The sequence below is a fragment of the Ambystoma mexicanum genome, chromosome 6q (assembly GCF_040938575.1).
Source record: "Ambystoma mexicanum isolate Mex_15411 chromosome 6q, UKY_AmexF1_1, whole genome shotgun sequence".
Lineage (NCBI taxonomy): Eukaryota > Metazoa > Chordata > Amphibia > Caudata > Ambystomatidae > Ambystoma > Ambystoma mexicanum.
In genome coordinates, this window is record NC_090937.1 from 613,423,076 (window position 1) to 613,450,861 (window position 27,786).

General features: G+C 47.7%; 1 long non-coding RNA gene across 2 annotated transcripts in view; it reads left to right on the forward strand.

Moving 5' to 3' along the window:
- Positions 1–27,238, forward strand: part of LOC138516176 (uncharacterized) — a 95,512-nt gene extending 68,274 nt beyond the window's left edge. For both annotated transcript variants that reach the window (XR_011282244.1, XR_011282245.1), the window contains 2 exons: positions 8,477–8,527; positions 25,503–27,238. This is a non-coding gene — a long non-coding RNA (uncharacterized lncRNA). The remainder of the gene's footprint in view (positions 1–8,476; positions 8,528–25,502) is intronic.
- Positions 27,239–27,786: the final 548 nt, after the last annotated feature.

A 27,786-nucleotide genomic window follows, 5' to 3' on the forward strand; every position in this document is an offset into this window, starting at 1 on the left:
GAAATAATATGGTGTTAACAGAGACAGTATCACCAACGATGGAAGAGCAGTGCCCCCAACGCGAACAGTAAGGTGGGTTTTGGATACACATACGGACTCAAGTGCCCTGGAGAAGATCTGTAGCACACTGATGCCAAGGTGAGCAGGAGCATTTGTCAAGAGGGAGCGGTGGGTGGACCATAGGGCAGGAGTAGCCGATAAAACAAGTCTTCCCCCCCCCCCCCCCTCAAGCAAGGGAGGCCCGTACCTGAGGAGGCATATATTCAAACCCACTGCAGCCCTTCCACATGAGGATACTGCAGAGAAACACCGGACAAAGAGGAAGGACACCTTCCTAGATATAAGGGGACTGGAAATAGTCACAGTGAGCGAATCATCATATCACCCTGGTGGAAAGAGAAAGAGGATAGGTCTGAGCAGACTCTGAGACAAGAACGCAGCTACTACACAACAGCAAAACCTAGCTCAGCACGTTCATGATCCCTGCTGCATACCGGAGGAAGTTAGGAGGTTCAGCCATAAATTATAACGAGGGCCAGACATATAAGGAAAAGCCCAGAGTAGCTGCAAAGAATCCCCAATGGGACGGGGGACCGGTATGGCCCTGCCCTGAGAACATTAATGATACTAGCGGTCAGCAGGGAGACAGCGGGGAAGGTGGCCACAGAGAACAAGTGAGGCCATGAAAGTCGCTGTAACGGAAACCAGTGGAGCAGGTTCCAGAAGGCCACAATCTCAGTGAAGCCCTGAGGGGTGATGGAGGGCCAGGCTCATTAAATTGATGGCAGGAAAAGGCAACAAAATGAAGGGAAGACAGACCACCTTGGAAGCCTTTGCAAAGGGACCGGAGGGCACTGCGGAGGACGTTAACGGACATGGCACAAAGGGTCAGAGCAAAGACCACAAGTAACCTGCAGATCAGGGTAACCAGCAGATCCAAAATGCCATTGCAATATCCCAGGCCACAATAGAATCCAAGATTGATGAAGTCAGGATAGAGCTGAGCCTGCTGCGGCAAGATGTACGTGGACTGGCGGAGCGCACAAGTCAACTGGAGGCAGAGGTGCAGGAGAGCACCACATAGAGCAAACAAATGTCCAAAGAAGTAGACATCTTACGTCAGAAAGTGAAGCTGTTGGATGACCGAGCGGAAGATGCAGAGGGAAGGGCACAGCTTAATAATATAAGGATTGTGGGTCTGCCAGAGGGAACAGAGGGATACGACCCCCACCAATTATATAGAAAACCTGCTGCTGCAAGAGCTGGGTGCTGGAAACTTGACTCGGGTTCACCACAGAGCGCGCACACCGCTCCTTGGTGAGGAGGCCACCACCAGGTGCCCCGCCGAGGCCTATAATCGCAAAGGTCCTCAATTATAAAGACAGAGAAGATTCTAGCATTCTCCAGTAATGGGGGTGACATACAGGGTGCCTCTGCGAAGCTAGCTGTATACCTGGATTACACCTTTCAGGTATGAAAAAGTGCGCAGTGTATTGCAATGAAAGTAAGACTGAAAAATCTACCCTGCAAAGTTGAAGATCCTCCACAACCGCAAGGCCTTGTTTTTTGAGACGCCATCAGATGCACAAGACTGGATGGACAATGCAAAGGTCCCACCACTTGAGGAGTGAGCACAAGAGGAAATGAGGAACATAAAGACCGGCGGCAGCGATGGGACTTCTTGGGCGATCAGAACACTTAAGATGTTAAGGGATTTACAATGCTGTACCACTGTGCGATAAGAGACAAGAAGAGTGATACAATGCTGTAACTACAAGATGTGGTGTATTGCAGGAGTGACAAGGTCTAGACATAAAGAAGGAAACCACCTACTGACAAATATCCTTTTTTCAGGCTACACTATTGTACCCACCCGTTGGTCACCAGGAGCCCCAGATTCACTGGGGATTTGTGGAGAGGCTACGGGATGAGTCTAAGCATGCATGGCATGACTGGATGGTTACAGTTGGGGAAAGTTTTGTTATATGTTGGAGTAGGGGGAGTGGGAACACTGGACGGGGGAAGGGAGAGCTGAAGGCTGTCAAAATTGAATACATGAGCATCACTGTCCCCGCCAGATTAGAGGGAGGTCCAAAGGTCCCATCAGAAGGTTGGAAACTAGCGCATGATGGCTGAAGGGGTGAGAATTATGATCGGGAATGTCCGAAGTCTTAATAATTATGTCAAACCTCATATGGTGATTACATATTTAAGAAGGCATAAGGTGGGAATGGCATATTGCAGGAAACGCACTTGAATGCACAGAAATATTTTAAAAATTGCTCAGTGCATTGGGGGGGGGGAGATGGTGGGTTCCGCATATTCAATGTATGCAAGAGGAGTCCTCATATGGGTGAATCCCGCTATTCCATTCAAAGAATTTAACACGAAGGCTGATTGAGTACCGGGAAGTATGCATAGTAAACACCTATGCACCTAATCGTGATACTTTTGTCTTTTTTCGATCATTGTATGCGAGACTAGGCCCTTACAGGGCAGGAGTAGTGATATGGGGCGGGGATTTCAATTGCACCCTAAATCAATCAAGGGTGGGTCTGGCACAAAGCGTACAAGACCAGCCCCACCGGCCAATGTCTTGAACACACTCTTGAACCACTTTCAGCTGGTGGACATATCGAAGACATTACACAGGGATAGAAGAGAATTCTCACATTACTATGCCCCTCACGGGGTTCACACAAGGCTGGATTATTTGTTCACAGGGGGAGAAAATGTGTGGGAATTTACATAGGCGGAATATCGGGCTAGGGTTTTGTCAGATCACGCTCCCCTTTTGACAGTATGGAGTGTGTCGACCCCCAGACTGCCCATACTCACTTGGAGATTGAGAAGTGAATTGTTAAAGGATAAACCGTTTACCGAACAAATACATAAACCCAACATCAGGTCACCAATGTCACTAAAACACTCGGAATTTACCTTGACTCCACCCTCCCTCTCAACAGACAAACCAATTCAGTAGTCTCAGCATCTGCGTATACGTGTAAACTCATCACAGCTTGCCGCCCCTTCTTAACAATGGACAACTGTCTGATCCTTGCCAGAACCCTCATCTTGTCAAAAATTGACTACTGCAACGCCCTTTACCTTGGAACGAGCCAAAGAAACATCGATAAGCTTCAGGTCACCCAGAATAACGCCATTAGGGCTGCTCTTAACATACCCAGGCGCACACACATCTCATCCACCAGACGCAATATACATTGGCTTCCCATTTCACAGCGTATCGCCCTCAAAGCACTGGTTCCCAAGCTATAAAGCACAGAACAATGCGGCTCCTGCCTACTTGTCTGCGCGCTTCACTCAACACACAGCATGCAGACCTTTGAGATCTGCACAAGCGCACACCCTCATCATTCCCAGCTTCAAGCTTCAGACAGCCAGAGGCTCGAGTTTCCCAGTCCTGGCGGCGAAGCTCTGGAACTGCCTACCCAATGATCTCAGGAATGTCCTCTCCCTCAAAAACGGAACAAAACAATGGCTACACGATCAAGACGATGCTCTTGCCACCACTCTGTAATGCTGCTCCCTTTTTTTTGTTTACTTCTGTATATACTGTATCTGATTGACATCCTCATTGTAAATGTGTCTGTGTATGTGTCTCTGTGTGTGTGTGTGTGTGTGTGTGTGTGTATATGTATGTATGTGTATATATATATATACACTGTAATCTGTAACTGCCATTTGTAACACTTCCTTGTAACCACATTTCTAAACATGCGCCCTGATGCCCTTGGGCAGGCTGCGCAATATAAATAAACAAATACAAATAAGAAAACGCATAGTTGATTTCATGGAAGTAAATTAAGGTACTGTAAAATTATGTGGGTACAGTTTGGGAAACATATAAAGTGGTGATTAGAGGAGGGATGATGGGCACAGCAGGTGGGGTGCATAAAGCCATCACTAAAGACTTGCAGGATACATAAAGTAAATGTATTTGAACTGGAACGGCGGGGCGACGCTCGAGAGGAACATGAGGAAGAAATCAGATTAAGGCAGGCGTGTATAACACAATGGGATAGGCTGGGTACGTTTAGTTACTCAAGATACCTGGAGAGACGCCACGCGCAAGGAGATAAAGTAGGGCAAATGTTAGCCTGGCTATATAAAAATAGGAATTTGAGGTCATCGATACATTCCATCCTAAACGCAGACCGGGGGGAGGTAAACAAAACAAGTAGGCATAAATAAAGTTATTTGCAGAATAGTATAGGGAGTTATACACTGATCCACGCCTAGAGAGGGGGGAGGAGTTACAAGACGTGTTTAACCTTATTACTCGGTCAAGACTAGAGGAACAACAAAGAAAGGTGCTGAAGGAGCTCATAACTGCTGAGGAAGTAGTGGCCACCATTAGATCATTACCCACAGGCAAAGCACCAAGAGTTCTATAAGTCCTATGTAGAGACGCTGGCACCACCACTGTCCAGGGTATTTAATGAAGCATATGATCGGGGATCCTCCCTGAAAGTATGCGTGAGGGAGTGATAATCCCACCCCTTAAACCAAACAAGGAGGAAACCGATCATAGTTCTTATAGACCTTTTTGTCTTTACTAAATCGGGATAGTAAGATACTAATGGCACTCCTTGCAAACAGGCTTAGGACAGTAATACCAACCTTAGTCAATCAAGATCAGACGGTATATGTTCCTGGGAATGGTACTGCGAGGAATCTGAGGCAATTGCATTATGTCCTCCAGAGAACGAGAGATAGGATTGAGCAAAGCGCTGTGGCCTCACTAGATGCTACCAAGGCATTTGACTGTGTACACTGGGACTGTTTATATGCTACCACAGTTACAATGGGAATAGGGCCCGAACTACATGAAATGGGTGAAATTAATCTTACTCTCAACCTATGGCTAGGGTCCGAACTGGTTCCACGTTTTCTGTTAAGTGATATCTGCAAAAAGGGACGAGGCAGGGGTGCCCGCTGTCCCAATGCTATACTTATGTTAATGTTAAGATATTTGTACCACGCACTATCGCCACCAGAGTGGTCCCCTGGTGCTCTGGCGGATCTGAAAAGGAAAGGGGGTGGGGGGTCAAGTTAGTGGGAACGAGCAGGAGAGGTACAAGAGAGCAGTGATGTGCTGTTGGCAGCTTCAGTTCGGTTCACACTTCGCTGAGCGTGGGGGTGCTTTCCTAGGGCCGGTAGCCGTTGTGTGCTGTTGTGCGAAACTGTGGTTTTTGTTGTTGCGGTGTAGTGAAGTTTGTGTGGTTTGGTTAGAGTTTGAGAGGTGTATGCAGAGGGGCAAAATTGTTAGTGGGTTGGTTATTGGCCTCACTTTCTAGAAGTGATATATGTGCTAAATTTCCACGTTCTTTCTAGGATAGCTCTGCATTTCTATCTAAATCCGGCACTGGCTAATATTCACAATAATGTCTATATATGACATACGCCAATATTCACAATTGTATCCAGATGTGGCACTGGCACAAATTCAAAATCTTGTCTAGATGCGAAGGAAGCTAGCATTCACAATTCTATCTAAATGTGGCATTAGTAATATCCCCAATGCAGTCTAGATGTGGCAATGGCTAATATTCGCTATTCTATCTGGATGTGGCACTGGGCAACATTCATAATCCTGTCTATATGTGACGTAGGCTAATGTTCACAATTCTAACTAAATGTGGTACTTGATATCATTCATAATTCTGTCTGGGATCGGCGCAGGCTAATGTTGACAATTATATCTAAATGTGGTACTTGCTATCATTCACAAATCGGTATGGGTCCAGCGCAGGCTAATGTTGACAATTATATCTAAATGTGGTACTTGCTATCATTCACAAATCTGTATGGGTCCAGCGCAGGCTAATGTTCACAATTCTATCTAAATGTGTGCTAACAAGGGGAAGTAGCAGCGGAACCCATTTCAGCATTTCTAAAACATGAATATAGTGATGCTGGCATAGAAATAGATGGGGTGCGGCACATAGTGTGAATGTGCGCAGATGATATGTTGCTTTACCCGAGTAACCCAGAGGTGAACCTGCAGTACGTGCTGGAGGTACTGGACAACTTTGGTACACTGACAGGATCCGAATAAATAAGGGCAAGTCATGTCTAGTCCCGCTGGTGGGAATGGCGACTTTTGGGGAAGCAGAACTGCCGCTTCTGCCCTTAACTTGAAATAAGGACACTCTCAAATATCGAGGGCTAAACATACATCATGATCCTAAGTGAGAAAACAAAACTAGCACAGTTCGAGCTCAGAAGGGCTTGGTCAAATTACTGGAGTTTTGGAGCAAGCTGCCCCTGTCCATGGCGGGGAGAGCGGTGCTGTTGAAAATGGGGGCATTGCTGAGACTTATACATTGCTTTAGAAATGTCCCATACAATATTCCCCAAAATTCTTCATGGAACTGGACAAAGCGAGCAGGGGCTTTGTGTGGCAGGGGGGGGGTTAGATTGCGAGTGCACTCCATGTTTTACAAAGGCCCTGCACTTAGGGAGGATTGAAGATCCTGAATTTTGAATTATACTTACTAGAGTGCCAGCTATAGTACGTAGTGCAATGGATGGCAGATGACCCTACCGAGGATACGATTCAGCTACAACCAGCTTTAAAAACACTATTTCTCAGAGACCTAATCTGGACTCCCGTGATGGAACAGTATAGCCACCCCTATTTAGTAAAAGTAGAAATACAGATATGGAGCAGGACCTGCAGAATCGTGGGATTAGGAGACCTGATATTGCCACCGACACCCTTGGCTGTGGTAATAGCGGATGTGCACGGACATAGAAATAAAGTAAGGGTACATTGGAAGGCCAACAGGATTGCGACGATAGATTTGAGAGGCGAAAACGGGTTGCTGAATTTCTCAGAACTGAGAGGCACGAATATACACGAAGGGCAGTTCCTGCTACACAGGACTATAAGTACAATAAAGGGGAGGTGGCCCGTCGTCATGGAGGAGACTATAGTGAGAAGATACAGAAACACTTTTAAACACTGCTGAGGGGACACACGCCTTTTCCAGAATCTATGGGGTATTGAATGATCGCACCTAGAGAGCTCAACTAAAATGTAACCGAAGATGGGAGGAAGAACTGGGGAGAACGCTTGAGGACAAAGAATGGCAAGGTATAGTCCTATATCACAAAAAGGTCTTGAGAAACGCCAGGCTACAGCTAATTCAACTTGACATCACACAAAGGGCGTACCGAACACCTGCTGCAATAGCGAAATTTAAGGGGGCGAGTAGGCCAGCATGTCCCAAGTATAATGAAGAGAATGTGGGATTGATGCATATGTTTTGGGAATGTGGGGTGGTGCAGGGCTTTTGGAAGAGTGGCAAGCAAAGTAGCCCAAGGGGTATTCGGGTATTCATTTGGATATTCAATCCCCGGAGGCTTGTATGCTGGGCCTATTTAAGAAAAGCACGAAGTAGAAGTCCCTTGTTAAGATTAAAAATGTAATTTACATATTAGCCAAGCGCAGCATAGCCATGCATTCGAAAGCCACTATGGAGCCCAGTATAGATAGATGGTGGGAAGATCTGAAAAAATTGACAACGGCAGAAACGGAAAAAGCACTAGGGGAACAGAAACAGGAACTGGGAACAGACATTCTCCAATGGATTGCCCCGACAGTGACATTGTTCAGTCAAAATGAGAGGGACGGCGTAACCCTAGATGCATTGGATTGAACCGGGGACGGTGCATAGAACAGTAATATAAGTAGAATAAGACTCATGCAGTTGGGGGGGGGGGAGAGTGGTTTGTGGGGTGTTATAAGGGGAACATTATGAAGGAAGTTTATATGATAAAGGTCATTTTGATGGTTGGTTGTTATTGTTGTACGAAAATACCAATAAAGATAATTTAAAAAAAAGATTGGCAATAGGTTTATTCGTATAGGCCCTTTTATTTTGAAGGACTGAACTAGGACTGTGTCATTATTATTTGATGGTCGTAGCTTGCTCCCATCTTTAGATTTAGGATTAGATGGGTGTTTTCCAAACCCAATTGAAGTCAATAAACACCCTTGAACTGTGAGGGAAAAAAAAAGAAAACAAAAAGAGTATGTACCCCAATTTGGACTCCCTCACACTGTCTGGAGCGTCAATTGCGTTCAATTTGTTAATACCACAATGGAATTGGTGTGTAAAGCATTAGGCATACAGCAGAAATTCCATGCAATCTATAATCCACAAGTAGCAGGATTGGTGGAGATAAATTCATCTTTGAAGAATAAACTATCCGAAATTGTGCTAGCAGTGCTTTAGGATGGGCAGATGCACTCCCACTAGCATTATTCTACTTGAGAACTATTATCCACTCAAGTGTTGAAATGTCTCTGTACAAAGTAGTCATGGGCCACTAAGCTAATGTATGGGGCGTGCCAAATCCAAAGATACTGAAAAATGTGCCATATTCGCTGTTAATTGACTACTGTAAAGAGTTAACTAAAAATCTGTCCATTCTCCGCAAACAGGTTGCTGTTTGTCTACCAACACCAATGAAGGGGCCAGGACATGGCATCCAGGTAGGTGATTGGCTCTTTACAAAGAACTTTCAGTCAGCGAGCATCAGGACTGCAGCACAGGTGGAAAGGGCCAGTGGAGGTATTGCTCGCCACTCAGATGGCTGTGAAATGTCATGGCCGCAAACATTGGGCCCACGCTTTACATATAAAGCGAGCACCATCTTTTCTGTTGCCCACACCATTGCCTGGTGTGTCCGGTGCTGGAAGCACCCTTTCTGCTGAGACATTTGCCACTCGCATTGTTGCCGCTAACCCCAAAGACGTTGCTGGAACAGTAGAGTGGCCAAGGTACAATCTACGACCAAGGAAACTGTAAGGAATCCCTTTCCGCAAGGGACAACTGCCAGGCAGTCAAGACTGGCAACTTTAATGGACTACTTAGGGGTGCAGTAGCACAGAGAGACACTCCAAAGAGCAATGAAGCTCTGTGAAACCTGCCTTGTTGGGATTTCTTTTTGCTCCATACACAAGCGATGCCAAATCATGAGTGTATGTCTACTTCACCCCATAGAGGGACTGGCATCTCTATGCTTCTGTCAGAGAAAAACATTGAAAATTGTATTGTTCCAAGGGGTTCGTATATGCAGTACTGTTGGGATTGATTGTGTGTTAGGTGGGTGGTTATTACTGGAATATTATGTAGCATCATCCTTGTTTGGTACATAAATCAGTGTTTCAAATGCCACCCTATGTCAGATCCAGCCGTATTTTAGGGAAAGGATTATAGAGAAGAATACTTTTGTTTCACTGTTACATAACACACATGAAATCATCAATAGAAGCAACTGTTTTATCTGTCTGGATTACCCAGCCTGTGCTGGCGAAGGCCTCCCATTGCAGCAACTTTATCATTCTCCACCTCATGTTATGCACTACGTATAGCTGTGGCTAGGGGAGGCCCCCCTTTCTTTAGCATATTCGCTAAAATAGCACCAAGCTCAACTCGCCAGGGATCCCATATCAGTCTCTTTATCAACATCTCCTAAAAATAAGTTTGTTTTGAGGGCATCATTGTGCCTAATGGAACCTTCCCACTAATGGACCTGTTCCCTAGAGAATGGCAGGAATGGTCCTTCCTTATGAATGTGTAATCATACAGCAATCGAGCCTCTCATCTGCCTGCCCATGCACCAACTCACCATATAAGGAACAAAATTGTCTTGGGTAGTGTGTGCATCTCCAGCAATGGTACAAAGGAAATGGGCTTTGCCTTGAACTGTAGCTATACATTGCACCTACCGGCCAAGGTGTGCAGAAGCCCTCTCTATGTAAAGGAATCGGTATATTTTATCTTTTGTTTGTGCTACCAATATTTATTCTTGGTTACCTTCTAACTGGGCAAGGCGGTGCCACATGGGGTGTGTGCTGCCTGCGATCACCGTAAAAGAGAGCCCTTGGTTTCCTCTCGCAACAACACAGAATGATACTGACCTCCGGTAATGGGAGATATCCTTAGAGCAATAATTCCCTGGTATGGTCCTTCTGTTAACTCCAGAGATATACACAGACTGTCACAACTGCTAGAAGTCACTATAAGTGAAACCTCAGATGTCCTTGCTAATATCACTGTTGAGTCTAAAGCTGTGCCCCTTGTAGCATTAGAAAACAGAGTAGAACTCAATATAATTTTGGCAGAGAAAGGTGGGGTTTGCCAAATTATTGGAACAAAATGTTCTTCATTCATACCCGACACCTCACCTTCAGTGTGGCATGCTATTAAAGACCTCCAGAGTATTGCGGACGAAGCACATGTCCCTACGGGCACATTAGATATTGGTAAATCCTTGTGGTCCCTAATGACAACATTCTGGTGGAAGTTGATATCCTTTTTCATGGTAGTATCTCGCTACCCTTGAGAGTATGTGTTCTGCAAGGTAAGTAATGGTAACGGAAAAGTTACAGCAACACTGCGAAAGGGGATATTATTTATTGCCTCACCACTGCACATAATGTGGGATGTACTGATCTCATAATGGGTATTGTAGACAGGATAACAATTATCTTTCTACCCTTGGGAACAGTAGTTCACACAAGAAACCCAAGAGAAAATAGAAAGGGGAGACCAAGGGGAACACCAGCAACACTGCACAGGAAGTGCTGTGTTCTGCAATACGAAACTGCAGATGCCCAAAAAGTTACAGGAAACTAAAATTCCCAAAATAAAGTTGGGAGAGTCACAAAAGTGACCTACATGAAAAAGAGTAAAGGAAAGGGTGAGTGGGAAAATAATTACCACTCACTCAGGAACATAGACAAATAATCCACCAGTTCAGCAAAAAGTGCTGGGGTCTCACAGGCGATGGAGATTTAGCATAAAATATGAACATGTAACCTAACATGGCTTTTTACAATATATAGCTTGATATTTTGTGGGTTAAATGCTCAACTGCCAATTATATGTGAGAGGCTACAAACACCTTTTATTTATAAGACATTGATCAAAGTAAAGTGAAAATGAAGTGCTCTTCTTTCTGTTAGAGAATGCACACAGCTGTGTAAATATCAAAATGTAAATAAGAAATTGTAGCATATGTAATAATGTATGTATATATCTCAATTTTAATGACATTGTCTCATCCTACATCGAATTTGAAAATCTATCTCAAACTCGATATATGGCCCAGCCTTACTGCTTGATGAATATGCTTAGAGCTGCTCGTCAAATCTCCTGCAGAGACACACCCTGAGTGTATGCCCATCGTGTTGCCATGCCTCTGGTGGAACTGCCCTGCAACTGAGACAATAAAGTGTAACCATATGCTGAATATGCCATTGATGTTACTGTTCAGGTCCATCAGCTAATAGATACTACAGATCCTTTCCTTTCTGAGCTTCACAGCCCACATGTCACCAATTGATTGTAAGTCGAATATGTTCTATGCAATTTGGATACTCAAGGCCTCCTTTGGAGAAAAAGGATTCTGAAGAAATGATGGAAATATGACCTCCTGGGATTTATGAAATATTTTGACAGTTAGGGATGAATGCAGTGTCTCCTAACAACCACTGCATCTGGATGTACTGACTAGAAAGGAGGTTTACACAGTGATGCCTAAATGTCACCTAGCCGATGGGCATATGAAGTGGCTATTAAAAAGGCTATTTTATGGCTGGTTACAAGATTTCCCTTTAGCTCTGTGGTTAGTGACTTGAGGTAGATCTTCTGACTTCGGTACAAGTGAAAAATGTGAGCTCACCAGGCTCTTTGAGTGGCTGCATGGCAGAGAAGCCAATGCCTAACTCTCAGGAGGTGGAGTGATGTGTGTGTGAAAGACACAACCAGGTCAATCTACCACTAGGGAGCGCGTGAGCATGGCTGCATGAGCCAGCGTCTCCTTCACTCAGGCTGAATCATTACAAAATTAAAACAATTTAAACAGCAATTCTAACCCTCTCCTTCCTCTGTTCCAGTTCCTTACCTACTGGGGCTCCTCCGACGGCATTTCCAGCGGAATTCGGATTCGCCTTGTGTGCTCTGAGTCGAGTCTTGGTGTGGCCTTCTCCTGCTCTGCCATCGGCCGGTGCTGCGAAATCCTTCCCGCCCTACGGACATCCAGAACGGCAGTTCTCCCCTCCTGCCGTGACACGCCTGGCGCCAGCTCCAACTCCCGGAACCTCCACACCAGGCACCTTTTTTGCTGGACTTCGCGCGGCCTCTGGAGCCCCTTCCTCATTTTATGGGATCCGAGTGAATCTGCGCCCGTCCGTGGAGCCGCCATCAGGACCTCCTGGGGCCTCGTCTCAGCCCCTGGAGCCCTCTCTTCGCCAGCCGGAGCCTGGGTGGGTCAGCGTCGGTCTACACCTGTCCGTGGAGCCACCATCCAGACCTCTTGGGGCCTCATCTCGGCCCCTGGAGCCCTCTCTTCACCAGCCAGAGCCTGGGTGACTCTGCATCAGACTGCACCCATCCGTGGAGCCGCCATTGGGACCTCTTGGGGCCTCATCTCAGCCCCTGGAGCCCTCTCTTCACCAGCCGGGGCCTGGGTGGGTCGGCATTGGTCTGGAGCGGAGTCCGGGTGGTTCCTTCTGAAGCCCCATCTCTCCTCGCTGCCCCCGGAGCCCCTTCCTCAATACATGGGGTCCGGGTGAGTCTACAGCTGCCTCATCACTCCATCCTGCCCCCGGAGCCCCTCTGCAACACTCGGGGTCTGGGTGAATCCGCAGCCGCCTCTTCTCTCCACGCTGCCTCCAGAGCCCCCTCTGCAACACATGGGATTTGAGGGAATCTGCAGCCACCTCTGCAACACACAGGGTTCGAACCCCCTCTGCAACACACGGGGCCCGGCGAATCCACAGCTGCCTCTTCTCTCCATGCTGCCTCCGGAGCCCCTTATGCAACACACGGGGTCCAGGTGAATCTACAGCCGTCTCTTCACTCCATGCTGCCTCCGGAGCCCCTTCTGCTACACATGGGGTCCAGATGAGCCTGCGGCCAACCGTATAATCGGAATTGGACCTCCGGAAACCGCCATCTGCATCTCACCCTTCCTGTGCCTGGTCAGAAACGAGGTGACTGTGTGCCCCCGCGCCAGCTTCGAGGCGCCTCCATTAACCACCTGATCCCTCCCCTTCATTGCCATCTCACAACGCCCCGAATCCAACCATTTTCTTCTTGCCCTCTGTCACCCCTTCTCGCACAAGCGTGGTTCCAGCCTGCCTCATTCTCCTGCTCCACCTCTGCTCCCACAGTCCTCGGTTCACCCGGCACTGTGATGTACTGTGAGGTAGAGGTACTGTCGACTGAACGCTGCTTCCAGCTTAATCCACCTTATCAATCGGTGAACCTGCAGTCCCTGTGGGTCGGATCAGCTTGGGATTCCTCCATACTACCCTGGTGCCACTTGCAACGGTCTGGCCCGCTTGAAGGTTCGCTCAACAACGTGCTTGGTCTCCTCCAACCCCATCTGCGAGTACCTACTCCCTCTGACTCTAGCGGTTCCTGCAGGTCATCTCTCAACACTGGTCCCGCTACCACCTGGGACCAGCCCAATATTTCCACCCCATTTTCCTGCCTCAAGCACCTAGACACCTCCATCTGCAGTCTCTAGTGCCTGATCCCTCTGACGCTTTCAGCTCCTTCCGAGCTACCTCTCCTCATCACTGAACCCAAGCCCACCTTTAGCACCATCCTGTGCATGGACTACTCCAACTTGTATTCCAAGTAACCCCCTCCTGTCATTTTCCACTCCCCCTTCTACTCCTACAGTGCCCACCGCCCCCCTTCTGTAACTTTCACACTGATCTCTACCTCACACATTCCTAATTCCTACAACTGCAGCTCTTCTCTACTTGTCCTTCTCCACATCCATTGGTATGCGATCCTCCACAAAACCTTCTGCCTCACTCTTCCCCCCCCTGCACCCTTCCACCTTCCCCTTTCCCTCCTTCTCTCCTCTCTCCTCCTAGTCCAGATGCCCAATCCTCTTCACCATCATCACCCCTACCCCTCCAGTAACCCTCCTTCCTTCACTAACAGCCCTAACCTTCTCTACCCCCCCACTACCAACCACTCTGCCCTCTTGAACACTGCTCTCTGGAACGCCAGATCCATCTGTAATAAAACTGCAGCTACCCTTGATTTATTCTTTCGCCTCAACCTTCATTTCCTCTGTCTTACTGAAACCTGGATTCCCCCTCACAACACCTCTGTCCCCGCCTCCTTGACAACCTCTTCTTCCTCCTTCATCCACACCCCCACCCCTCTGGCCGTGGTGGAGGCGTTGGTCTCCTGTACCATCCCAAATATATCTCCTCCTCTTCCTCTCCAACTCTCCCCTCTTTCCCTTCCTTTGAATTCCTGTACAAGTCTTTCTCCTCTCCTCACCCTATCCCCTTCCTGATCATTTATCGCCCCCCCTGGCCCTCTCTTCCTTCTATGAAGACCTTGATCACCTCCTCTCACTTATCTCTCCCTCCCCCTCCCCCTCTTACTGTACTTGGTGACTTTAATATCCATCTTCCTCCTCCCCCTCAATCTCCCCCCCCTTTCCATCCTAGACTCCTACCTCCTCTCCCTCTTCCCCCACTCACTCCTCTGGCTCCTCTCGTGACCTCATCTTCAATTCCTCATATGCCTCCTCCCCGGTCTCTTCTCTTCCTGTTTATCTCTCAGACCATGCCTTACTCACATTCTCCCTATCCCCTCTCTCACACTCCACTACTGCTAATCCCCCCCCCCCCTCCAATTTACTCGTGTCGTGACCTTCGGGATTTCGATGCTACCCTCTTTTCTGACACCTGTTCAGCTTCTCTTCCATCTCCCCATGATTTTGCTCTGCTCTCTGCAGATGATGCTCTCTCTTCCCTATCCTCTTCCATCTCCACTACCCTAGATCAACTCTTTCTCTCTTTCGTCCTTCTCAGAAGCCTTCTCAACCCTGGCTTACCTCTCATCTCTCTTCTATGCGGTTCCTTCTCCGGCGGTTAGAGAGATACTGGCTCAAATCTCCCTCGCTATCTAATCAAACCTCTTACTTTTCTTACCATGCACTTCCTGTCTTGCAGCAGCCAAATCCTCCTACTACTCTAACCTTCTCCAGTCTCGAGCCTCCCACCCTCGTCGGATTTTCCAAACTCTCTCCTGTCTTCTCTCTCCTCCTACGCCTGATCCCTCAACCAATTCCACACTCTCTCTCCTTCTGACTTTTCCAACTTCTTCTCCTCCAAAATCCTCACTCTCCGGCAAAAAATGTACTCCCTTTCTGACTCCCCCTCTTCTCCCTCGTCTACTATGTCCATCTTCTCTCCTTCTGAAGCCTCCTCCCTTCTTTCCAAAGGCCACCCCACGTCTGCCCCCTCTGACCCTCTTCCCCTCCGTTCTTATCCCCAAGATCTACCCTCTCTTGCCTTACCACCTTCTTCAACTCTTGCCTTACCACCTTCTTCAACTCTTGCCTCTCCTCATCAATCTTTCCCTCTTCGTTCAAACATGCAACGATTATTCCTATTCTAAAGAAGCCCTCTGCTGATCCACTGCTCACTGCTAACTACAGACCTATTTCTCTTCTACCTTTCCTCTCTAAGATTCTTGAGCGCCTTGCCTACTCTCAACTCGCTTCCTTTGTTACTTCTTCCTCTCTCCTTCCTCCCTTCCAATCTGGCTTCCGTCCCAAACATTCCACTGAAACTGCTCTCACCTCTATCCTTAACTCACTCCTCTCTGCTCGACATGCTAAGCAATCCTCTATCCTTATTCTACTTGATCTCTCCGCAGCGTTTGACACTGTCGATCACCCACTCCTGCTTCATACTCTTTCCTCCTTTGGGTTTTACGGCCCTGTTCTAAAATGGCTATCCTCCTACCTCTCCTCCCATTCCTTTGCTGTATCATGGGGAGGCCAGTCCTCTCCTTCCTTCCCTCTTAACTCCGGTGTTCCGCAAGGCTCTGTACTTGGTCCTTTCCTTTTCTCTCTTTACACCTCTCTTATTGCTCCTGTCATCTCTTCATTTGGCATTTCTCACAGCTTTTATGCTGACGATACTCAACTCTTTCTTTCTCCGCCTTCTCCGTCTCGCCTGACCTCCACCTTAAACTCTCCTCCTGTCGCACTGCTATCAAGAACTGGATGTCCTCCCGCTTTCTCTCTCAACACCGATAAAACCGAAGTCCTTTTCTTCCCCTCTAACTCTCTTCCTGTCATGATCTCTGCTTCCAAAAGGTCAGGGTTTTCCCAACTCCCTTGGAAGCAGATCCATAACCCAGGTTCCGAGTGCCAACCAGTCCCAATTGGGACCTTTTGGACCCAGTCCTGGCGCCAGTGGCACCAGGCTCATAAATATGCCCAGTCCCAGCGCTGGAAGCGCCGGGCTCATAATGCTTGGGTGGACTTACCTGCAGCAGACCATGCTGCTTACTTGCCTGCCAGTTGAGCCTCTGATCCCCTTCTGTTTGGAACTACTTTTCCTGTTGGGTGGGGCTGGAGCCACTCCCTAGATTCAGAACACTGGAACTCTTCTGGAAAGCAGGAACTCTTTTCTTACCTAGGCGTGGCTGTGGAAGGAGACACCGAAGCACTACAGGAGGCTATTTAAACCACACCCGGTGGATGAATCTTGCTTTGCGTTATTCTGCAACCTCTGCAGCAGAACGCTCATCGTGTCTTCTGCAATCCGGTCCTGGGCCTAAGGAAAAAGGCTTACCATCCTGAATCCAGTCTTCAGCAACACCTATAAAGACAAGAAAGAACAGGTTAGCATTCCGGCATCTGAAAGGCAAAGGCTTACCTACTCTTCGTGCGCTCCGGGGGTCTTCACACTGCATTCCGGCATCTGAAAGACAAAAGCTTACCAACTCTTTGCACGCTCCGGAGGCCTTCGGCGCTGCATCCCGCATCTGAAAGACAAAACAAGGTGCGTTTAAAGACATTGGGGAACTTTTAATACTCACGTGCCATTACTCCTTTCCACATCTAATCCAGTGGGTATTCCGGCACCCTGCAGCCGCTCCGAACTCGTACCTGCAAAATAAAAAGACAGTTAGAGCGCATCGTGAAGCAGGCAACAAGCGCTTACTTACGTGCTTCCAGGCGCTTCTATTCATCACACGGGCTCCATCTTCAACTCACTTCAGCCCGTCATCCGCCATCGCCGGAACCCTGCATAACAAGAGACATCATTACTAAAGACTTTAAAGACATTTGAATGACTCGAAACTTACCGTTCGTGCAGTAAACGACGGACAGCAGTCCTCTGAAGTCAAGAGGCCTGCGCTACCTATCCAGTGAAGAAACTGGTTACAGCACCCTGCCCCGAGGCAGATGGAGAGCTTGGCATTCACTTACCTAAGGTGAGAGCGTTAACCTTTGGGGGTCTACAGGAGAGGAGAAGAGGAAAGAGATAGGGACACCCCAATAACCCCAGTTCATTAACCCCATATTTTCTATCTGCAGACATCTTACTCTACACGTCAGGCATACAGTGCACAGAGGTCCAGCCCAAGAGCCAACCGGGTGCTACACATCACCTTTGGAGATACGGTAGTCACCCAGTCAAGACCGGCGCCTCTGCGAGAATCAGGTGAGCGTTACACTTCCCCTCCCTCCCCTCCTCCTTTCATTTACTTTCCTCCCTCCAATCTCCCTATCTCCCCCCAAGCTGGTAATCTAGGCGTTCTCTTTGACTCCTCTCTCACCTTCTCAACACATTTCACTCACCTCCCGCTCCTGCCGATACCACCTCTACAATATACGCAAAATCCGTCCCTCCCTCACATTCCATGCCACCAAACTCCTAATTTCCTCTCTCATCTTTTCCTGCCTCTTCTACTGCTCCTCTCTAATCTTTGGACTTCCCACATCTCAGCTTACCCCTCTAAAATCCATATACCACTCTGCTGTCCATACCCTTTGTCTCCTTACCTCCCGTGACTCCATCTCTTCCTCGCTCTCTCACCTTGGCTGGCTACCTTTCCACTCACAAGTTAAGTTCTACTTTCTTTGCCTTGTCTTCAAATCCCTCCATGGTCTTGCTCCTCCTTATCTCTCCTCCCTCCTCTCCTTCTACTCTCCCTTCACTCCGTTGACCATTTCCTTCTCACTGTTCCTCCTTCCCCTTGCGCTTCCTCCCGTTTCCGCTCATTCCAACTCCTTGCACCCCTGCATTGGAACTCGCTCCCTCTAACGATCCGCTCTACCACAACCTTCACCTCATTTCGCACTTCCCCTAAATCCCTCCTCCTCCATTCTCCTCCTTGAAAATTTCTCCTCCCGCCCTCTTCACTTCCCCCCACAACCCCTCTTCTTACCCTCATCTGATTCCTCTCCCCCCTCTCCTACTCCTCTTTTCCCCTTCCATTCTCCCTCGCCCTGTCCATCTTCTACTCCCCCCCACCTCTTCCCTCTCCCCTTTCCACCCCCCCCACCTAAGTTAATTGCTCTTTGCACTGTTTTGTTGAATGATTGTAACGCTCACCTGGCTCCCACGGAGGCGCTGGTCTAGTCTGGGTTGCTGTGGCCTCTTCAAGCATGATGCGCAGAACTCGGACCACCGATTGAACAGGACCCCCAAATCTTGCTTGTCTGGCCCGTAGGAATATCCTTCTGCAGATGAGCAAGGGGATTAACTGTCTGCAGAATAGTGTGCTTGCTCCCCCCGTTCCCCCTTCGTTCTTCTCTGACTTCCTCCAAAACCCCTGGTTTAAGCTCACCTTATGGTTTGGTAGGATGAACTCTGCATCCTGCTTCTGGTACAGGGGCGCGCGTTCGTTCAGTTACTTCACTGGTTTTCAGAATGGCGCTGGCAAAATCGACTTGACTTTTCTGAGCGATACGCCGTAAGTATGAAGATTCAAAAGTTCAAGTGTGAGCCTCTTTTTATGTTGTCTTCCTAGCCTGTGATCTGTCCTTTATTTCAGGTGCAGAACGAAGGCGATGCGTTGAGGGGTTAAATTGCCGATGGTAAAATCAGGTGAGTTAGTGATGAGGGCGACCCCTCTAAATATCTTTATAATTCCCCAGTAATGTCTTTTGTCCTTTCCCCAGAGGGGCCGGGGTGCGGTGTCTGCCAACGAAGCGGTGCCGACCCGAAATGTGGAATGGTTCACCAAGAAAAGCCGGTAAGTATTATGGCAGAAAATTCGGCTTTCCTCCTGTGTTCCCTCTGCTCACCTTTTTGTCTCTTCTTCTGTCCCCTAGGTGCAGAGATGTGGCTACCGGTGCTGACAGCCGCGATGGAGCTGGGAGATGTCTCGAGGACAGGTGAGTGAAGCGCGGCGCTGCAGCGAGCAACGCAATGCTTTTAAATGGAAGTCTTTCTTCAAGAATGCTGGCGTGAAGATTCCGGATGCAGGTAAGAAGTTTGAATAAGTTCTTGGTTTTCACCTTTCTCTTTTCTTCTTTCCTTACAGGTGTTCCAAGTTCGAGGCGGGCGTGGCTGGAGTCCAGGTGCAGGAGCAGACACGGTGAGCGTTCAGCTGCTGGGATGCAGAACAACGCGAAGCACGTGTGGCTGTCCGGGTGTGGCTTAAATAGCCTTGGAAGAAGTCCTAGGTAAGTATTCTTCCACAGCCCCACCCAAGTAACAAAATAGTCCCTTCAGTAAAATAGTCCCTCCTAAGCCTCATTTGGTTTGGGTCTTCATGCAGCATGGTCTGCATCAGGTGAGTATGCAGCATGGTCTGCATCAGGTAAGTGCACCAAACACTTTCCTTTCTGAGCCTGGCGCCTATGGCGCCAGGACTGATGTCCAACATGAGCCTGGCGCCAAAGGCGCCAGGACAGAGTCCAAAGAACCCCTATAAGGGGCCGCTGCGCTTTTACCCAGGGGCATGATGCCTGCTCCCGGGGGTGCTGGGCCTGGCCTGGCGCTCCGGGGGTAGGCATCATGACATGATTCATTATGTAAATTCTGCTCTCATTGTTAAATGTTGTTGTTATTTTGTTGTTCCACTGTACAGCGCCTTGGTATAAAGCGCTATATCAATCAATCAATCAATCAATCAATCAATACAGTACACACTTTTCACAAATACTAAGACAATATCCACATCATATTTTTATAAAAGTATCTGGATATAAGAAAAGGCAAGAGATAAAGCACTACACTAACAGTATCTTCCTAACATAAATTCAATGTTGAAATAGGTAAGCAGAAATAGTTTCAAAGAGTTCTTAAAAGTTTGATAAAGAGCATTTCCAAGAATGCAAAATGCAATCCCAGGTAAGTAAAATACCTTTCCTAGGGAAGGATGATTATTTGAGATTCAGTGGTTCCTGGGCTGAGGGTCTAAACCAGAGGAGCTGAAGGGTGAAGAAGCTGTGGTTGGATGTAGTGGATGATGCAGTGTTCCTTAGTCCTTTGGTACAGGATTGAGCTTCTGCGGCTTGGGTCATCTTGTCTTGAGAAGGCCCAAGGGAAGGATGATTATTGAAAATGTGCTTGTAAAGTCACACTGCAAAGGAGTCGGCCATGAAAGGAGGATGTGGAGGCGAGTTTGACAGTGCAGTTGCAGGATAAAGGGCAGTACGGGCCATTGGAGCTTCTCAGATGTGGGTGATGGAACCATGATATCCTGGGTTGAGATAACTCTGGGACAAACAGCGCAGTAAGTTCTCTGGGTCCTGGCAGTGCAGGGTCTCCCACTTCTGGATCTTGTGATGCAGGCACGTTAAGGCGCTTCTGAGATGTGAGACCTTTGAGCAGGAGCTGTATCCTGGTGTCCCCACTGGATCAGGGGAAAAGAATACCGCAGTCTGTTACTTTTGGACTTCTTGAGAGGCAGCACTTCTGCATGTGATTCAATGGAGCAGCAAAGGATGCTGGTGCTGAGCTTCAGTCCTTCCTCTAGCAGCAGGCCTTCAAGGAGAGCAGGCACAGTGTTCGAGCAGTAGACCCACTGAGTTGGTAAGGTGGTTTACTTTTATCCACTTTTGGAGACAGTGCGTGAACACAGCAACCAAGAGGTTATCAGCCAATGACTGGCCATCACTTCAAACGCACCCGAGCACTGAGAAGGGCTCTTGTACCCAAAGAAAGGTGATCCTTATGACCCCGGTCTTGGGATACTCATCTAGTGGCTAAAGATGCCACCTACACTCCAACACTCCGAGGTACAAGGGATAGTCATGTGACCCCCCCCTCAAGTCTTTCGGCTAAACAAAGCAACCTTCATTTTGTGAAATGGGAGTGGTTTGAAAAGGACCCAGCTGGATAAAATGGTTTCCAACTGAGCAAAAAGATACCACCAGTCTAGCCACATCACTGACCGAGAGGAGTTGCCCACTCTGGGACACTTTGGGTAACCTTTGGTTGCTCATGCCTTGGGAGTCATGAGGACTTTAATGGCAGAGCCCACGATAACGGACTCCCTCTCAGACTTTAGTTCAAGGCTGGCTGGGAAGAAAAATAAAGTCTAAAACCCAAGGAATACAGCAACAGTGTAGGAAGAACTCAGCAGAGGAAATTCTGTCCTAACAATGGGTCAAAAGGAGCCACTTGCAGCTACGTGACAACTAGGTGGCGGCCCATAGAGGAGCACCTTTGTACATCTGTCAACTATCTATTCACCCCTCTTACTCCTTCCAATTGCTGCCCATCAGGCTCTGAGAGCCGACACTGCCAGACCTTTGTATACTGAAATTGTAGGACTTCTGGAGCATCACATTCCAGAGCTAAAATGTACCCCCCCCTCAGACCAGTGCACAAATTGAGCCCAGTGTTTCTCATACGATTTCAGGGTAGCCAGCCTCCTGGATAACTGCAAGGAGGTGGCAACATGGCCGGAAATGCCTAACTTCAGCAGCTTCGTCCTCTGTCACCATACCAATCATTGAATCACCCACATTCTTGATTGAACCCCTGCAGATTTCAGAGCTGAAGGGGGAAATCTTGGAATCGCCCACAATGGTGTCGCTGCCATTTCAAATAGAACGGGGCACCATCCCCTCATGGGCCAAAAGGAAACCGCTTGGATGACCTTTCAATACCCATTTTCCTCCATATCTTGGGAATCCATCCTATTGGAGGTAAAGCACAAATCAGTCCCTGAGGCCAGCAGAAGGAAAGCGCATCCTGTTTCCATATTCCAGAACCTTGAAAGAATGTGATTGAGCCTTGAAGAGGGATGTGAACGGTCTCACTGCAGCCCCCCAAACCTGCAAATATCTAGGAAGAGTTCTGGGTCCAGTTTTATTTCTTGTGTGCTTGCGTAGACTCTGCTCAAGTTGACTGCTACCACATTCTTCATGCCTGTGATGTGAAATGCCTAAAGGGAAGGCAGGAAGGCCTCTGCCTAAACCCAAATGCCAGAAGGCTTAGTTTCCTGGACCTCCCCCTGCCCCTCCTCTATCCTGTTGACAATTCATGTATGCTATTGTAATGCATAGTCCATACTGACAATGACTGCATGATTCTTTAACCAAGGCTAAAATACTATAGGCCTTTCCCTTCCACCACAGTTCCCTTCAGATTGAGGATTGAACATCTTCCACTGAATTCCACCTTTCCCGATGAACCCTCTCCCCTATCTTGCCCACCCAGCTTATGCATCGGGCAAATGTGGTAATTGCGGTCATATAAAACAAATCTTACCCTCGCAAGGTTTGCTTCCTGCAATCGTCACCTGAGCTTGTTATATAACACTTGGGAAATAGGACCCAAAGCCTCAAACACCTGAAATTATGGTACCCAATGACTGTACAAGTGTTATGATATGGCATTTATAATGAGCCTGTACACAAGTGTTTCTAGGTGTGACAAGACAAGGAGGGGGAAACAAAGGGAGGATAAAATAACAATCTTACTATACCATGTGCCATTGAGATTGTGCAAGTGAGGGGGAAGAGGGAAGCAAAGAAGTGCCAGGGATAGGGGAAGAGGGAAGTGCAGGTAACTCAAGTGCAGCCAGTGGGTGGCTCATAAGTGCAGAGAGAAGGCACTGTAGGGTTGCAGATACAGACCCTTAAGTGCTGGGGAGCCTGAGGCAGTGCAAGGGCAACTGGACATACAGGGCCCTGGGCCTAAGTTCAGAGGGTGGCTAGTGCACAGAGCAGTCTGGTGCATGAGCAGGGGAGAGGAAGAGAGAAGGTGGAATTGAAAAGGAAGGTCTTGAGTTGCTTCCGGAACTGGAGGTGGTTCTGATCAAGTTTGAGAGAGGCAGGGAGGCTGTTCCAGAGGGAGGTCCCAGCAGAGGAGATGGATCTGCCCCCAACTGTCTGCTTGTAGACGCATCTGACCCTCAGAGATTTGGAGGTGGATGAGCGAAGAGCTCAAGCAGGAAGATGTTTTGGAACTGAAAGTTGTAGGTAGATTGGTCCCAGGCCCCAGAAAGCCTTGTGGATGATGCAGAGGGTCTTGAACTTGATCCTTGCAGCCACGGGGAGCCAGTGAAGAGATGTCAGAGCCTGAGAGATGCGATCTCTGGGTGTCCTGTCAATTGGTCGACTGCAATTTGGTCGAATGCCAAATGGTCGAATTTTTTTTTTTTAATTTATATATATTTTTTGTGTGTTTTCGTGTGGGGAAAGAAAAAAAAAGAAAAAAAGGGGGTTGGGGGGCCCCCCCCCCCAAAAAAAAGGGGTAAAAAAAAAAAATTCGACCATTTGGCATTCGACCAAATGGTGTCGACCAATTGTCCTGTCGACCAAATGTTTTCGACCAATTGACTGGTAACCGCGATCTCTGGGCTTGAGGCCAAGGACAAATCTTGCAGTCCTGTTCTAGATAAGTTGTAAAGGTCGAAGTAGAGGCAGGAAGATTTAAAAAGAGGCTATGGAATAGTCTAGCCTAGAGGGGACCAGTGCTCTGGAGATGGCAAGCTTCTGGGGGAAAGTGAGGAAAGGAAGAATACCTCTGAGGAGGTGCTGCTGATAGTTTGACTTTTTAGAGACGTCAGAGATGTGAAGAGAGAAGGAGAGGGTGGAGTCGAAGATGACACCAAGGTCCTTGGTCACACAGGAAGGAGCAGGAAGAAGGCCCAGAGTCGGTGGCCAGAGAGAGGGGAAAGGAGGGAGCGGGTGTCCCAATGAGGAGGGTCTCCGTCTTACTGGCATTAAGGCAGAGATCATTGGTGGCACACCATTCCTGAATTGCGGCCAGACAGTGCGGTGTGAGAGAGCAGAGGTGGCTGAGGGGAGCCTGAAAGAGAGCGGAGTGTCATCCGCATAACATTGAAAATTGGAGCAGAAAGTAGCAATGCAGTGGCCAAGCGGTGCCAGGTAGTGGTTGAAGAGCCAGGAAGAGAGGTTAGATCCTTGGGGAACACCACAAGTAGAGAGAGAGATAGATCAGAGGGAAGACCCCAGTTTTTACCTAAGTGGGTCAGTCGGTCGGTGAGAAAGGAGGTGAACCAGGCCAGGGCCTGATCAGTAATACCAAGGTTGTCGCGGAGGCGATTGAGCAGGATGGCGTGGTTGACTGTGTCAAAAGCACAGGATAGATGGAGGATAATGAGGACAAAGGGGAGCTTAGAGTCAAGATTAGAGAGCAAGTCTTCACAGGTGTTCAGGAGAGCAGTCTCTGTGCTTCTGGCAGCTCTGAAGCCAGACTGGTGTTCATGGAGGCAACCAACAGATTGAGTATGTAGATTAAGCAGGGAGATGGCCAGCTTTTCAAGTGTGTGCCCAGGAAAGGAGTGAGGGAGATCGGGCGATAGTTAGCTGGAGAGGAAGGATTAGACGAGGGCTTCTTTAGAAGGGGGTGCACAAGAGCGTGCTTAAGCGGATGGGACATTTCTAGTAGCAAAGGAGTGATTGCAGAAATCGGCCAAGGCTGGAGCAAGGTTGTCAATGTCATCCTTAATGGTTCTGGATGAGCAGGGGAGAACCTGCTTTGATGAGGCTTTCATAGATTGGACTTGTCTAAAAACATTGTCGGGGGTGAACGGTGGAAAGGAGGAGGAGAGATGGCCTCAGACGAGCCAGCAGTGGTAGAGTAGGAGGAAGAGGCAGTAAAGGAAGAGAGGGTGGACAGGATGTCCTGAGTTTTAGTAGTAAAATGAGAGGCCAAGGCTGTGCAGAGGGGCTGGGAGGGAACAAGAGAGGTAGGGATCCCCCCCCCACCCCCAAACACTGGCAAATCTTCTGTACTTGAGCAGACATCTTCACCCTAACTTAACAGTTGTCGAGGTAGGGGAAGATCTGTATGCTCTGCAGCTGTAGGTATTTCACCACTGGAGCCAAGAGCTTTGTAATGGCTGTGGGGGCTATCCTCGGACCAAACAATAATACTTTGAACTGGTAGTGCCCCCTCTTGGATTGCAAATCTGAGGAACTTCTGATCCTGTGACCTGATGGGCACATGGTAGTATGTATCTTGTAAGTTTATCAGCGCCAGGCAATCTCCCTTGTGAGTGAACTGCAGTTTCTTTGACAAGGTTTGCATTTTTAATTCATTTCATTTTGTATATGAAAATCTTCTGTGCCTTTTGAAATCTAGCATAAATCTGAACTTTCCCCAATGGGTTTGGTACTATTAGTACTATGAAATACAACCCCTGTGGATTTTTGTTGCTGGTAACTCTCATTATTGCTTTCTTTTCCAGCAACGCCAGACATACCAAGCCCATTGCCAGTCTCTTGCTCCTTGATGTCATCATCACCAGTATGCCTGATGGATTGGTGGCGATTGGAACTCAATCTGGTATCCAAGTGGCACGACTGTCCTTTGGCCAATTTGCATTGGAAGTGCTCTTTTTTTCTGCCTCTGCAAAAATCTCGACTAGTGCAGAGCTTTGGACGCATTCTGGCTCACCAAAGCCCTATCTTGCTCAGTTTCTCTTTTTTTTTTTTTGTTAATTTTTCTGCATGATTGTCTGCTTTTTTAACTTTGTGTTTGTTGCACTCCGAGTAATACGCTCCTGGAAGCTGACAGACCTTATCCCCCAACCCACCACACAGACCTAAAGAAACCGCCTGGGAGAAGGACGATGCTGGAAGGGTAGAGGGTGCCTAAACGGACCACCTTGGAGCTGAAAAGAAAAAAAGGATGAGTGTAGGCACTGTTAATCTGAGTGTGATATCCACCTCCCTCACTTAGTCCCACTCTTATTTATAAAATCATGTGAATATAAGGGAAGTGGAATGCAAATGTCTTTAAGTCGGGCAACCCATTCCCCAAACGGGGAAAAGAAACCACAAATGAAAGACCTGGACTGAGCGGCAAGATGACAAAGTTCTAATGGCGGAAAGGAAGATGAAGGCTCCAAAGTACATGGTCAGTAGGAGCTCTGGAGGGTATCAGGTAATAAAGTCGCAGCAGAAATGTCACCGATGAAGAAAATCACGATGTGGTTTGACCCGGTAAAGGTGTACCCCATTATACCATTTAAGGGGAGCGGGAGTTGCAGGGGTGTCCCCCGCAATGGTATATTGGGTCCAGGGGTTGCGGGGGTTTCTGTAATTTTAAGACACGGTAACCCTCTGGAGTACCAGGAGTTTTTGAAGAAATAAAGTCCAAAAGTCAAATCCAGAGAGGCAAGAATCCAAGCAGCAAGAACATGGGTCGAAATTGGAATTCCTGAAGCAGGAGCTGGAAGTAGCTCATGGGTGTCGACTATTTTCTCTGACCAAGAGTTACTTATCGTGACGCTGGAGCAATTGAAGTCTCGGGAATGAGTTTTCAGGATGGTGAACGATTAGTGAATGCCTAAAAAAAAAAAAAGAAAAAATTGCATCACCTGATGAATAAAATAAATACAGAGATTGAAATGAACGGTACTTTTGTAAAGTGAGAAATGCACATGTAGAGTAGCCACTCTGAAAAGCTTGAAAGTTTTTAGAACTTGCTTTTATTTTTTTCAAACTGTGGCATTCACCCAAAATGCATGTGCCATAAAAACTTCTTTTGGTTTAGGTGGTTTGTCCGTCTGAGAACTGATTGCGGCAAACTGTTAGAACTGATCGCATGCAGGCTGTTTTTTTTTCTAAGAGGATCAAATGCACTCGCACCAAACCCCCATCCCTAAATCCCCTACTTACCTGTTCGCTCGCTGCCTGGTTGACTGCAGCCCTGCGGCATCCGATCTGTCCCTCAAACGTGGGCCCTTTTTTTTCTCTTTTTTTCTGTCCCCCGCCTACAATATTGCAGAAGCAGGGGAAACCCCTGCAACCCCCCCCCAAGACTAATACATACCGATCATACGAGCGGGGGACCCCCCCGCTCCACATGTTCAGTATGTATTAGCCAATGTGTACGTTTTTATTCGGTCAAGTTGTACAGGCCAAATTTGGTCAAATGTATCATTCAGACAAATAAAAACGAAAAGTTCTTTCTACTGCCTCATTGCTGTCTTTCGTTCTCTTGTAGACTGTTTGTTGATTTCAAGTGGTCTCTTGCCACGTTCCTTAACATTTCTTTTACGTTAATTCATATTTGCATGCTTTTTATTTCCCCTGCACATGTATTTCCTTTTAGTACTTCTAACTCTCATTTAGTAATGAACTATCTTTTCCACAGCACATCTCTACATGTTTATTTCATTAATCACTGCTGTCTCTTTACTGCCACAACATTTTTTATCTCTGCTGCTACCACTTTGATCTCCCTGCTGTCGTTTTATGTTAAGTAGCTGAGACCCATCATGCTTTACATTTTATTTATTGGACATTTTTAAGGTGCCGAAACAACAAATGGTGTTTTGAAGGCGCCACAAGACAAAAAAGAGGGGGGACGAGGGAGAAAGACAATAACGGCCCTACTAGGCCTTGTGACATTCGGATCCTACAGTAGCAAGAAGTTGCGAGGAAGAGAGGGGGAGTGCCGGTTTGCCCAAAACGCAAAGTGCTAGGGTGGGAGGGAGAGTGCAGGGCGAGAGGAGAGAGTGAAGA